Source organism: Lissotriton vulgaris, chromosome 10, assembly GCF_964263255.1.
Source record: "Lissotriton vulgaris chromosome 10, aLisVul1.2, whole genome shotgun sequence".
Classification (NCBI taxonomy): Eukaryota; Metazoa; Chordata; class Amphibia; order Caudata; family Salamandridae; genus Lissotriton; species Lissotriton vulgaris.
Genome location: NC_141698.1, coordinates 1,134,303,587 through 1,134,317,837, shown reverse-complemented (window position 1 = coordinate 1,134,317,837; position 14,251 = coordinate 1,134,303,587).

The window sequence follows — 14,251 nt, the reverse complement described above, 5'->3', positions numbered from 1 at the left end:
ACCACTGCCCCTCATATCTCCCACCCTCCCCCATGACCTCCGCCTCAGACTCCCTCACTGCCACGCTCCACCACTGCCCCTCATATCTCCCACCCTCCCCCATGACCTCCGCCTCAGACTCCCTCACTGCCACGCTCCACCGCTGCCCCTCATATCTCCGTAGTCCCTCCAACTCATGACCTCCTCCTCAGACTCCCTCACTGCCACGCTCCACCACTGCCTTTCATATCTCCGTATTTCCCACCCTCCCCCATGACCTCCTCCTCAGACTCCCTCACTGCCACGCTCCACCGCTGCCCCTCATATCGCTGTATCTCCCACCCTCCCCCATGACCTCCTCCTCAGACTCCCTCACTGCCATGCTCCACCACTGCCCCTCATATCTCCGTATCTCCCACCCTCCCCCATGACCTCCTCCCCAGACTCCCTCACTGCCACGCTCCACCGCTGCCCCTCATATCTCTGTATCTCCCACCCTCCCCCATGACCTCCTCCTCAGACTCCCTCACTGCCACGCTCCACCACTGCCCCTCATATCTCTGTATCTCCCACCCTCCCCCATGACCTCCTCCTCAGACTCCCTCACTGCCACGCTCCACCGCTGCCCCTCATATCGCTGTATCTCCCACCCTCCCCCATGACCTCCGCCTCAGACTCCCTCACTGCCACGCTCCACCGCTGCCCCTCGTATCTCTGTATCTCCCACCCTCCCCCATGACCTCCGCCTCAGACTCCCTCACTGCCAGGCTCCACCACTGCCCCTCATATCTCCCACCCTCCCCCATGACCTCCTCCTCAGACTCCCTCACTGCCACGCTCCACCGCTGCCCCTCATATCTCCATATCTCTCACCCTCCCCATGACCTCCTCCTCAGACTCCCTCATTGCCACGCTCCACCGCTGCCCCTCATATCTCTGTATCTCCCACCCTCCCCCATGACCTCCGCCTCAGACTCCCTCACTGCCACGCTCCACCGCTGCCCCTCATATCTCTGTATCTCCCACCCTCCCCCATGACCTCCGCCTCAGACTCCCTCACTGCCACGCTCCACCGCTGCCCCTCATATCTCCCACCCTCCCCCATGACCTCCTCCTCAGACTCCCTCACTGCCACGCTCCACCACTGCCCCTCATATCTCCGTATCTCCCACCCTCCCCCATGACCTCCTCCTCAGACTCCCTCACTGCCACGCTCCACCACTGCCCCTCGTATCTCCGTATCTCCCACCCTCCCCATGACCTCCTCCTCTGACTCCCTCACTGCCACGCTCCACCGCTGCCCCTCATATCTCCGTATCTCCCACCCTCCCCATGACCTCCTCCTCAGACTCCCTCACTGCCACGCTCCACCGCTGCCCCTCCTCTCTCTGTATCTCCCCCATGACCTCCTCCTCAGACTCCCTCACTGCCATGCTCCACCGCTGCCCCTCCTCTCTCTGTATCTCCCCCATGACCTCCTCCTCAGACTCCCTCACTGCCACGCTCCACCGCTGCCCCTCCTCTCTCTGTATCTCCCCCATGACCTCCTCCTCAGACTCCCTCACTGCCACGCTCCACCGCTGCCCCTCATATCTCTGTATCTCCCACCCTCCCCATGACCTCCTCCTCAGACTCCCTCACTGCCACGCTCCACCACTGCCCCTCATATCTCCCACCCTCCCCCATGACCTCCTCCTCAGACTCCCTCACTGCCACGCTCCACCGCTGCCCCTCATATCTCCATATCTCTCACCCTCCCCATGACCTCCTCCTCAGACTCCCTCATTGCCACGCTCCACTGCTGCCCCTCATATCTCTGTATCTCCCACCCTCCCCCATGACCTCCGCCTCAGACTCCCTCACTGCCACGCTCCACCGCTGCCCCTCATATCTCTGTATCTCCCACCCTCCCCCATGACCTCCGCCTCAGACTCCCTCACTGCCACGCTCCACCGCTGCCCCTCATATCTCCCACCCTCCCCCATGACCTCCTCCTCAGACTCCCTCACTGCCACGCTCCACCACTGCCCCTCGTATCTCCGTATCTCCCACCCTCCCCCATGACCTCCTCCTCAGACTCCCTCACTGCCACGCTCCACCGCTGCCCCTCATATCTCCGTATCTCCCACCCTCCCCCATGACCTCCTCCTCAGACTCCCTCACTGCCACGCTCCACCACTGCCCCTCATATCTCTGTATCTCCCACCCTCCCCCATGACCTCCTCCTCAGACTCCCTCACTGCCACGCACCACCACTGCCCCTCATATCTCCCACCCTCCCCCATGACCTCCGCCTCAGACTCCCTCACTGCCACGCTCCACCACTGCCCCTCATATCTCCCACCCTCCCCCATGACCTCCGCCTCAGACTCCCTCACTGCCACGCTCCACCGCTGCCCCTCATATCTCCGTAGTCCCTCCAACTCATGACCTCCTCCTCAGACTCCCTCACTGCCACGCTCCACCGCTGCCCCTCATATCTCCGTAGTCCCTCCAACTCATGACCTCCTCCTCAGACTCCCTCACTGCCACGCTCCACCACTGCCCCTCATATCTCCCACCCTCCCCCATGACCTCCGCCTCAGACTCCCTCACTGCCACGCTCCACCACTGCCTTTCATATCTCCGTATTTCCCACCCTCCCCCATGACCTCCTCCTCAGACTCCCTCACTGCCACGCTCCACCACTGCCCCTCATATCTCTGTATCTCCCACCCTCCCCATGACCTCCTCCTCAGACTCCCTCACTGCCACGCTCCACCACTGCCCCTCATATCTCCCACCCTCCCCATGACCTCCTCCTCAGACTCCCTCACTGCCACGCTCCACCGCTGCCCCTCATATCTCCGTATCTCCCATCCTCCCCCATGACCTCCGCCTCAGACTCCCTCACTGCCACGCTCCACCGCTGCCCCTCATATCTCTGTATCTCCCACCCTCCCCCATGACCTCCTCCTCTGACTCCCTCACTGCCACGCTCCACCGCTGCCCCTCATATCTCTGTATCTCCCACCCTCCCCATGACCTCCTCCTCAGACTCCCTCACTGCCACGCTCCACCACTGCCCCTCATATCTCCCACCCTCCCCCAAGACCTCCTCCTCAGACTCCCTCACTGCCACGCTCCACCGCTGCCCCTCATATCTCCCACCCTCCCCCATGACCTCCTCCTCAGACTCCCTCACTGCCACGCTCCACCGCTGCCCCTCATATCGCTGTATCTCCCACCCTCCCCCATGACCTCCTCCTCAGACTCCCTCACTGCCACGCTCCACCACTGCCCCTCATATCTCCGTATCTCCCACCCTCCCCCATGACCTCCTCCTCAGACTCCCTCACTGCCACGCTCCACCGCTGCCCCTCATATCTCCGTATCTCCCACCCTCCCCCATGACCTCCTCCTCAGACTCCCTCACTGCCACGCTCCACCACTGCCCCTCATATCTCTGTATCTCCCACCCTCCCCCATGACCTCCTCCTCAGACTCCCTCACTGCCACGCTCCACCGCTGCCCCTCATATCGCTGTATCTCCCACCCTCCCCCATGACCTCCGCCTCAGACTCCCTCACTGCCACGCTCCACCGCCGCCCCTCGTATCTCTGAATCTCCCACCCTCCCCCATGACCTCCGCCTCAGACTCCCTCACTGCCACGCTCCACCACTGCCCCTCATATCTCCCACCCTCCCCCATGACCTCCTCCTCAGACTCCCTCACTGCCACGCTCCACCGCTGCCCCTCATATCTCCATATCTCTCACCCTCCCCATGACCTCCTCCTCAGACTCCCTCATTGCCACGCTCCACCGCTGCCCCTCATATCTCTGTATCTCCCACCCTCCCCCATGACCTCCGCCTCAGACTCCCTCACTGCCACGCTCCACCGCTGCCCCTCATATCTCTGTATCTCCCACCTTCCCCCATGACCTCCGCCTCAGACTCCCTCACTGCCACGCTCCACCGCTGCCCCTCATATCTCCCACCCTCCCCCATGACCTCCTCCTCAGACTCCCTCACTGCCACGCTCCACCACTGCCCCTCGTATCTCCGTATCTCCCACCCTCCCCCATGACCTCCTCCTCAGACTCCCTCACTGCCACGCTCCACCGCTGCCCCTCATATCTCCGTATCTCCCACCCTCCCCCATGACCTCCTCCTCAGACTCCCTCACTGCCACTCTCCACCACTGCCCCTCATGTCTCTGTATCTCCCACCCTCCCCCATGACCTCCTCCTCAGACTCCCTCACTGCCACGCTCCACCACTGCCCCTCATATCTCCCACCCTCCCCCATGACCTCCGCCTCAGACTCCCTCACTGCCACGCTCCACCACTGCCCCTCATATCTCCCACCCTCCCCCATGACCTCCGCCTCAGACTCCCTCACTGCCACGCTCCACCGCTGCCCCTCATATCTCCGTAGTCCCTCCAACTCATGACCTCCTCCTCAGACTCCCTCACTGCCACGCTCCACCCCTGCCCCTCATATCTCTGTATCTCTCACCCACCCCATGACCTCCGCCTCAGACTCCCTCACTGCCACGCTCCACCGCTGCCCCTCATATCGCTGTATCTCCCACCCTCCCCCATGACCTCCTCCTCAGACTCCCTCACTGCCACGCTCCACCGCTGCCCCTCATATCTCTGTATCTCCCACCCTCCCCCATGACCTCCTCCTCAGACTCCCTCACTGCCACGCTCCACCACTGCCCCTCATATCTCTGTATCTCCCACCCTCCCCCATGACCTCCTCCTCAGACTCCCTCACTGCCACGCTCCACCGCTGCCCCTCATATCGCTGTATCTCCCACCCTCCCCCATGACCTCCTCCTCAGACTCCCTCACTGCCACGCTCCACCACTGCCCCTCATATCTCCTTATCTCCCACCCTCCCCCATGACCTCCTCCTCAGACTCCCTCACTGCCACGCTCCACCACTGCCCCTCATATCTCCGTATCTCCCACCCTCCCCATGACCTCCTCCTCAGACTCCCTCACTGCCACGCTCCACCACTGCCCCTCATATCTCTGTATCTCCCACCCTCCCCCATGACCTCCTCCTCAGACTCCCTCACTGCCACGCTCCACCACTGCCCCTCATATCTCCCACCCTCCCCCATGACCTCCTCCTCAGAGTCCCTCACTGCCACGCTCCACCGCTGCCCCTCATATCTCCGTATCTCCCACCCTCCCCATGACCTCCTCCTCAGACTCCCTCACTGCCACGCTCCACCACTGCCCCTCATATCTCTGTATCTCCCACCCTCCCCCATGACCTCCTCCTCAGACTCCCTCACTGCCACGCTCCACCACTGCCCCTCATATCTCCCACCCTCCCCATGACCTCCTCCTCAGACTCCCTCACTGCCACGCTCCACCGCTGCCCCTCATATCTCCGTATCTCCCACCCTCCCCCATGACCTCCTCCTCAGACTCCCTCACTGCCACGCTCCACCACTGCCCCTCATATCTCTGTATCTCCCACCCTCCCCCATGACCTCCTCCTCAGACTCCCTCACTGCCACGCTCCACCACTGCCCCTCATATCTCCCACCCTCCCCCATGACCTCCTCCTCAGACTCCCTCACTGCCACGCTCCACCGCTGCCCCTCATATCTCCGTATCTCCCACCCTCCCCCATGACCTCCTCCTCAGACTCCCTCACTGCCACGCTCCACCGCTGCCCCTCATATCTCTGTATCTCCCACCCTCCCCCATGACCTCCGCCTCAGACTCCCTCACTGCCACGCTCCACCGCTGCCCCTCATATCTCCCACCCTCCCCCATGACCTCCTCCTCAGACTCCCTCACTGCCACGCTCCACCACTGCCCCTCATATCTCCCACCCTCCCCATGACCTCCTCCTCAGACTCCCTCACTGCCACGCTCCACCGCTGCCCCTCATATCTCCGTATCTCCCACCCTCCCCCATGACCTCCTCCTCAGACTCCCTCACTGCCACGCTCCACCACTGCCCCTCATATCTCTGTATCTCCCACCCTCCCCCATGACCTCCTCCTCAGACTCCCTCACTGCCACGCTCCACCACTGCCCCTCATATCTCCCACCCTCCCCCATGACCTCCTCCTCAGACTCCCTCACTGCCACGCTCCACCGCTGCCCCTCATATCTCCGTATCTCCCACCCTCCCCCATGACCTCCTCCTCAGACTCCCTCACTGCCACGCTCCACCGCTGCCCCTCATATCTCCGTATCTCCCACCCTCCCCCATGACCTCCTCCTCAGACTCCCTCACTGCCACGCTCCACCGCTGCCCCTCATATCTCTGTATCTCCCACCCTCCCCCATGACCTCCTCCTCAGACTCCCTCACTGCCACGCTCCACCGCTGCCCCTCATATCTCTGTATCTCCCACCCTCCCCCATGACCTCCTCCTCAGACTCCCTCACTGCCACGCTCCACCACTGCCCCTCGTATCTCCGTAGCCCCTCTCTCATATGCACTTCATTAGTTGTGTAGCGCTACTCATAGTGTACTTTACATTGTGCCCACATTATGCAGAGACAATGAATCATACAAGTATGTAAATCAGCCTATAGGGAATGTCACATAAGCCAATGAGGATTGCAAGGAGCAGGAATCACATGTCATCCGTACTGGTGGGCAGCATGTGTTAAGAGAGTTTGGTCTGGAGAAGCACAAACGCAGGATTTAAAGCATACCCCAGTAATGGTGGCAGGGGGACTTTACTGATTAAAATGTATATCTGCCCTAACAAACTCTTTATAGCAACATTAGAATAATGACAGACTGGGGAAATATTAACTACACAATAAAGTTCTAATTATACTGCGGCTCCTTGATGACAGTTCATAGGTCACTGTCCTGTTAGGATTGTAACTGCTGAACTGCAAGTATAAAAGGATCTCTGTAAGCAAGGCAGTAACCCACTGAGCTGTCCACACAAACTACAGTTCATCTGCATTTAAAAACTACTAACAGACAAAGGATTGCTCTCCAGCAGGATAATTAATCACCAGAGTTATCTGGACATTTTTACTGTTGTCTTGCATTTGTGTCAAAGAAAAGATGTGTCCCCTTCGCCCCTATTCTACCTGCACGAGTGGGCAGGGGCACAGCCCACCTTTCTAAAACGAGATGCATGATTGGGGGGTGGGGGTTGTGAGAAAGAGCTCACGCCCAATCACGCACCTCCTAAAAGTAGAAAAATAACGTTCAGAGGAACGTTTTAAATTTCAGTGGCCAGTTTTTGTTGGCCTTCTTAATGTCGCTGCCAGTGGCGGCTAGTGACATTTGAAAGTGGTAAAACGTAAAGTTAGGGATGACTTACGTCGCACGCGAGCACTGCAGTTTCTTTTACTCTACTTTAGTCTTATTACTTTGAAGACTGTGTAGCGCCAGGGCTTTAAGTGGGCCGGGTCTCAAGGGGTCGAGGCCCCGGGAGTTTTTTTATAAGAGGCCTCGAAACGGGTCTCTATCGGGCTCTGTTTTGAGCCCTGGCACAGGCGGTCCGTTTTTTCCAGACTGCAGAGACAGCAGTTTGCTGTCACTGCAGTCCGGAAAAAAGTGCCAGGGCGCAAAACAGCCCGATAGAGACCCGTTTCGAGACAAGCACATGGATGTGCGCTGCCCACTTCTCACTAATGGAGAAGTTACGGCATGACGTCATGCCAGGTGAGCTTTGTGGGGGAAGGGAAATCCTTTAAGAGTCATTTTCTCTCTGTATGTCCCTTCTCTTTCTGAAACGCAAGAGCAGCAACATTGTGGTAGGGTCACCAGGGCTTTAATTGGAAGCGTTTTCAATATTATATGTAGCAAGGTATAGTTGCAGCTTATTTACCTTATGTAACTAATAATCGTTGACAAAGCCAATAGTCCTTACTTGTTGTAGGTATGATGTTACTTGTTGTATCACATATATGAATGCAATGACAGAAACAGCAAAATACAAGTTGGGCGGCACACTATACTAAACAAAGAATTTTAGCGCAAGTGTTTAAAAGCCACGCCCCTAATTAGTGGCCACGCCCCATTGAGAGACCTTCCCCAGTTTTTTCATCTCACTTAAAGCCCTGTGTAGCGCCATCAAAAGGATCCCATCACACCCATTTCAACAGAATCACAATAACAGGAGTATGTGACCACCCTGTGCTCTCTGCCGAGAGGCCAAGAATGGATGGTCATGTATTCTGAACATGTTTTTGACTGACTGCAGGCACTATGAGAAAAGTGCAGTGCCGTCAGTCTCCGCTCCAGGGCTCTCAATTGCCACTCGATCCAAAGGACACTTGCCTTGAACCTTGAGTGATCTGATTTATAAAGCGCTGTCTGCTACATTTCACGTTTAATGTTGCCACATTATTGGAGTGCGTTGCCTGAGCACCAGTTACATTACACAAGGAGAACACATTCACTTTTGGTTTCCACCGCGATCAGAGGCATTTCCACGTTTCACCCAGTGATTGGCTGCAATTAAATAAAGCAAGTCCGTTTAAACACCATTAAGCATTTGCTACAGCAGAGTGGGTGCAAACCACGGTTCTTAATTTAAAGAAAATAAGCCACTTCCCACCTTGAGAGAAGGTTCCTCACCGAATGTGGGTGAATAACTGCCTCCGCCTTTGAAACAGCAGAGCATCACTGCTGATCCAGTGTGCCTGGATGAGCTGGGTGTGCCCACTACCATCAATGTGGCATTAAATCTAAAATGGTAGAACCTCTTCAGCAAAGCCTGACAGAAAGCGCTAGGAGACCTGGCGTTGCTCATGCACGACTTCCTGTCACTGGAGCATTTTGGAGTTTCAAGTGGAAGATAGGAATGGATCCTGGCTGACCGTGACGAGGGGCAAAACATGGCAAATAATTTCCCCCCAAAAAGAGCAACAAGAGACACATTTTGTCGGTCTCCTACCAAAAATGTCTGAGTGGGGCTAATTCTTCCAGCAATGCAGGGGCTCTAAGAAGGGGTGAACAAAGCAACAAAGCCTCATTAGCACGTAAATGGTCTTTTAAAGACCTGTGAAGTACTGGGGTGCGGCTGTGTGTGCCCGGAAGCTGTATCAGCAATCCTGACACACACGAGGGGGAGGTGGGGGCAAAATTCATGTTTGAGTGGGCCTGGCCCACCCGGCCCACACGCTAGAACCGGGTCTGGAGGGCGCTCACATGTCAGGGCTCCCTTAGGACTGAGGCAGAGGGAACTCACATGCCAGGACTCCCTTAGGACAGGGGCAAAGGGCACTCACATGCCAGGGCTCCCTCAGGATTGAGACAGAGGGCACTCACATGTCAGGGCTCCCTCAGGACTGAGGCGGAGGGCACTCACATGTCAGGGCCCCCTTGGGTCCGATACAGAGGGCACTCACATGTCAGGGTTTCCTCAGGACGGGGGCAGAGGGCACTCACTTGTCAGGGCTCCCTCAACAGTGAGGCAGAGGGTGCTCACATGTCAGGGCTCCATCAGGAACAGGGCAGTGGGCACTCACATGTCAGGGCTCCCTCAAGACTGAGGCAGAGGGAACTCACATGTCAGGGCCCCCTCCGGTCTGAGGCAGAGGGCACTCAAATGTCAGGGCTCCCGAGCACTTGTGCAGAGGGCACTCACATGTCAGGGCTCCCCTGCACTGGGGCAGAGGGCACCCACATGTCAGGGCTCCCCTGCACCGGGTCAAAGGGCACTCACATGTCAGGGCTCCCTCAAGTTCGAGGCAGAGGGCACTCACATGTCATGGCTCCCTCAAATCGAGGCATCGGGCATTCACATGTCAGGGCTCCCTCAAGAGTGAGGCAGGGTTACTCACATATCAGGGCTGCCCAGGACCGAAGCAGAGGGCACTCACATGTCAGGGCTCCCTCAGCACTTGGCAGTGGGCACTCACATGTCAGGGCTCCCTCAAGTGTGAGGCAGAGGGCGCTCACATGTCAGGGCTCCATCAGGATTGAGGCAGAGGGCGCTCACATGTCAGGGCTCCGTCAGGCTTGAGGCAGAGGGCACTCACATGTCAGGGCTCCTTCAAGAAGGGGGCAGAGGACGTTCACATGTCAGGGCTCCCTCAGCACCGGGCAGAGGGCACACACATGTCAGGGTTCCCCTGCACTGGGGCAGAGGGCACTCACATGTCAGGGCTCCCCTGCCCCGGGGCAGAGGGCACTCACATGTCAGGGCTCCTTCAAGAGTGAGGCAGAGGGCGCTCACATGTCAGGGCTCCCTCAAGAGTGAGGCAGAGGGCGCTCACATGTCAGGGCTCCATCAGGATTGAGGCAGAGGGCGCTCACATGTCAGGGCTCCGTCAGGCTTGAGGCAGAGGGCACTCACATGTCAGGGCTCCTTCAAGAAGGGGGCAGAGGACGTTCACATGTCATGGCTCCCTCAGCACCGGGCAGAGGGCACACACATGTCAGGGTTCCCCTGCACTGGGGCAGAGGGCACTCACATGTCAGGGCTCCCCTGCCCCGGGGCAGAGGGCACTCACATGTCAGGGCTCCTTCAAGAGTGAGGCAGAGGGCGCTCACATGTCAGGGCTCCCTCAAGAGTGAGGCAGAGTGTACTCACATGTCAGGGCTGCCCAGGACCAAAACAGAGGGCACTCAGAGAAGTGTGGCTCACTGGTTAGAAGTGGCAGACCCTGATGCAGAGGTCTGACCAGAGGTTGGGACCAGGGTTCAATGCCCAACGCCGCAAGGTCTTGGGCTCAATGTCCACAGACTCGATAATTCTCGCCTCGGTGCCTACTCTAATCATGGGTAATAATATAATATAATAATAATCCACATTTGTAAAGCGCACAATCACCCGTAAGGGTCTCTAGGAGCTGGGGGCCGTCGGGAAGATTATCGCCGGTGCCGGGGATCAAACCGTGATCCCCAGATTCCAGAGTCAGTCGCCCTAGCAGCGGCGCCACACCTCTTCCCACTCTGCAACTCTGGGCAATAGCTTGCTTAATCTCCACAACGGCCCCCCGCGGCGGGATGCCTGGCTTCACCTTGGGGGGTGCCCAGCAGGGGGCATCTCACAGGGAAAGCCAGGAAGGGTTCCACCGCGGTATACAACGCCAGGATGCCTGAAAGGTGATAGTGCGCTTTACAAGTATACATACATTTACATTTACATTTCAGCGCTCCCTCAAGAGTGAGGCAGAGTGCACTCACATGTCAGGGTTCCCTCAGGACCTGAGCAGAAGGCACTCACATGTCAGGGCTCCCTCAGGACCATGGCAGAGAGCGCTCACATGTCAGGGCCCCCTCAGGACCGGGCAGAGGGAACTCAAATGTCAGGGCTTCTTCAGGACCGGGGCAGAGGGCACTCATGTGTCATGGCCCCTTGAGGACCGGGACAGAGTGCACTCACATGTCAGGGTTCCCTCAGGACCTGGGCAGAGCGCACTCACATGTCAGGGCTCCCTCAGGACCATGGCAGAGAGCGCTCACATGTCAGGGCTCCCTTAGGACCTGGGCAGAGGGAACTCAAATGTCAGGGCTTCTTCAGGACCGGGGCAGAGGGCACTCATGTGTCAGGGCCCCTTGAGGACCGGGACAGAGTGCACTCACATGTCAGGGTTCCCTCAGGACCTGGGCAGAGTGCACTCACACGTCAGGGCTCCCTCAGGACCATGGCAGAGAGCGCTCACATGTCAGGGCCCCCTCAGGACCGAGGCAGAGGGAACTCAAATGTCAGGGCTTCTTCAGGACCGAGGCAGAGGGCACTCATGTGTCAGGGCCCCTTGAGGACCGGGACAGAGTGCACTCACATGTCAGGGTTCCCTCAGGACCTGGGCAGAGCGCACTCACATGTCAGGGCTCCCTCAAGAGTGAGGCAGAGGTCACTCACATGTCAGGGCTCCTCAGGACCATGGCAGAGGGCACTCACATGTCAGGGCTTCTTCAGGACCGAGGCAGAGGGCACTCATGTGTCAGAGCCCCTTGAGGACCGGGACAGAGGGCACTCACATGTCAGGGCTCTTTCAGGGCCAGGGTAGGGGGTACTCAGAGTTTTATGGGCACTCTGTGGAATTCCGTGTAGTGAAACTCTGCAAGCTCCGCCCACCCTTAGTTGTCTGTAATCACAGTACTCTTCCACACCAAGGATACTACACTTAACCCCACTCCACTCTAGGCTGCACCACTCCACACCCCTACAGTCTGATCTACACCATTCCACACTGTGCCACTCCACTCCATTCCACTCCACAATGTCTCACTTCACTCTACTTTTCCCCACTCCATTCTTCACCACTTCACTCTACGCCTCTACTCTATGCCACTCTACTCTATGCCAATGCACTTTACCCCACACTACTCTACAATGCACCACTTCACTCTTCACCAATGCACTCTGTGCCACTCTACTCTATGCCACTCAACTCTTCACCACTGCACTCTAGGCCACTCTACTCTGCAACACTGCACTCTATGTCACTGCACACTACTCCAATGCACTCTACTCTGTATCGCTCCATTCTATGCCAGTGCACTATATACCAATCCACTCTACGCCACTGTCATCTACTCTGCACTCTATGCCACTCTATTCTACTCAACTGTACTCTGCCAGGCACCATTCCACTCTACCCTGAAACAGTCTACCCTGCACCACTGCACTCAATGACTCTGTAGCACTTGGAGCCACTGCACTCGACACCAATCCAATCAGCTCCCCTCCATTCTGTGCCAGTTGACTCTACTCTGTGCCACAGCATCTACTTTGTGCCACAACCCTCTACTCTGTACCACTGCACTCTACTCTGCATCACTACACTCTACTCTGCATCACTGCACTCTACTCTGCATCACTGCTCTCTACGCCACTCTACTCTGCAACACTGCACTCTATGTCACTGCACACTACGCCAATGCACTCTACTCGGTATCGCTCCATTCTATGCCAGTGCACTATATACCAATCCACTCTACGCCACTGTCATCTACTCTGCACTCTATGCTGCTCTATTCTACTCCACTGTACTCTACCAGGCACCATTCCACTCTACTCTGAAACAGTCTACCCTGCACCACTGCACTCAATGACTCTGCAGCACTTGGAGCCACTGCACTCGACACCAATCCAATCAGCTCCACTCCATTCTGTGCCAGTTGACTCTACTCTGTGCCACAGCATCTACTTTGTGCCACAACCCTCTACTCTGCACCACTGCACTCTACTCTGCATCACTGCACTCTACTCTGCATCACTGCACTCTACGCCAATGCACTTTACACCACTTAACTCAAAACCAATGCACTCTACGGCAATCTGCTCTGCAACACTTTATTCAATGCCACTGTACCCTACTCTGCAAAATTTTACGCCGCTGAACTATACGCACTGCACTCTATGCTATTGTACTGGTAGTCACTGAACTCTATGCCACTCTATTTTACTCTGCGCCACTGTCCTCTACACCACTGCTGCTCTCTGCACCACTCTATGCCTCTACATTCCACACTAACATTCTCTACACAACTCTACTACACACCACTGCACACTACACCAGTCTACTCTGCAAAACTGCACTCTCTGCTATTGAACTCTACACCTTTCTACTCTACTCTCATGCACTCTATGCCACTGCAGTCTACTCTGTACCACTCTACTCTATGCCACTCTATTGCAATGCACTCTATGCCACTCCACTCTCCGCCACTACACTTTACCCTGCACCACTCCACTCTTTTATGTTATGTTATGTTATACGGAATTTGTTAAGCGCACGAGCACCCAGAGGTTTCATGGCACTAATTATGAGGAGAGATGACAAACAGTGACCTAACCGGACGCTTGCTTAAATAACCAGGTCTTCAGTGCGCCCCTGAATTTCATGAGATTAGTGCATCTACAGAGTGACAAGGGGAAAGAGTTCCAAGCCTTTGGGGCCAAGTGAGCGAATCGACATCCGCCAAGATGCTTCCTTTTGAAGGAGGGCAGAGTGAGGAGGGACAGGTGGGCGGAGCGGAGATTGCGGGTCGGCTCATGTTTGGTAATAAGGTTGTTAATAAACTTGGGGCTTTTTCCGTGGAGGGCCTTGAAGGCCAAACAGCCTACCTTGAATGTTACCCGTTGGGCTATGGGTAGCCAGTGAAGGGTGGCCAGTAGTGGTTTCGCCGAACTCCTACCGTTGCTTTTGAAGATTAGTCTGGCCGCCTGATTTTGCACGATTTGCAGGCGTTTAGATAGTACCAGGGGGAGGCCTAAATACATGGAATTAGAGAAATCTAATCGGGAGAGGACCAAGGCGATAAACACCTGAATGAGGGCAGGGTGCGTGAGTAGGTGAACAATTTTCTTAATCTTGCGTAGC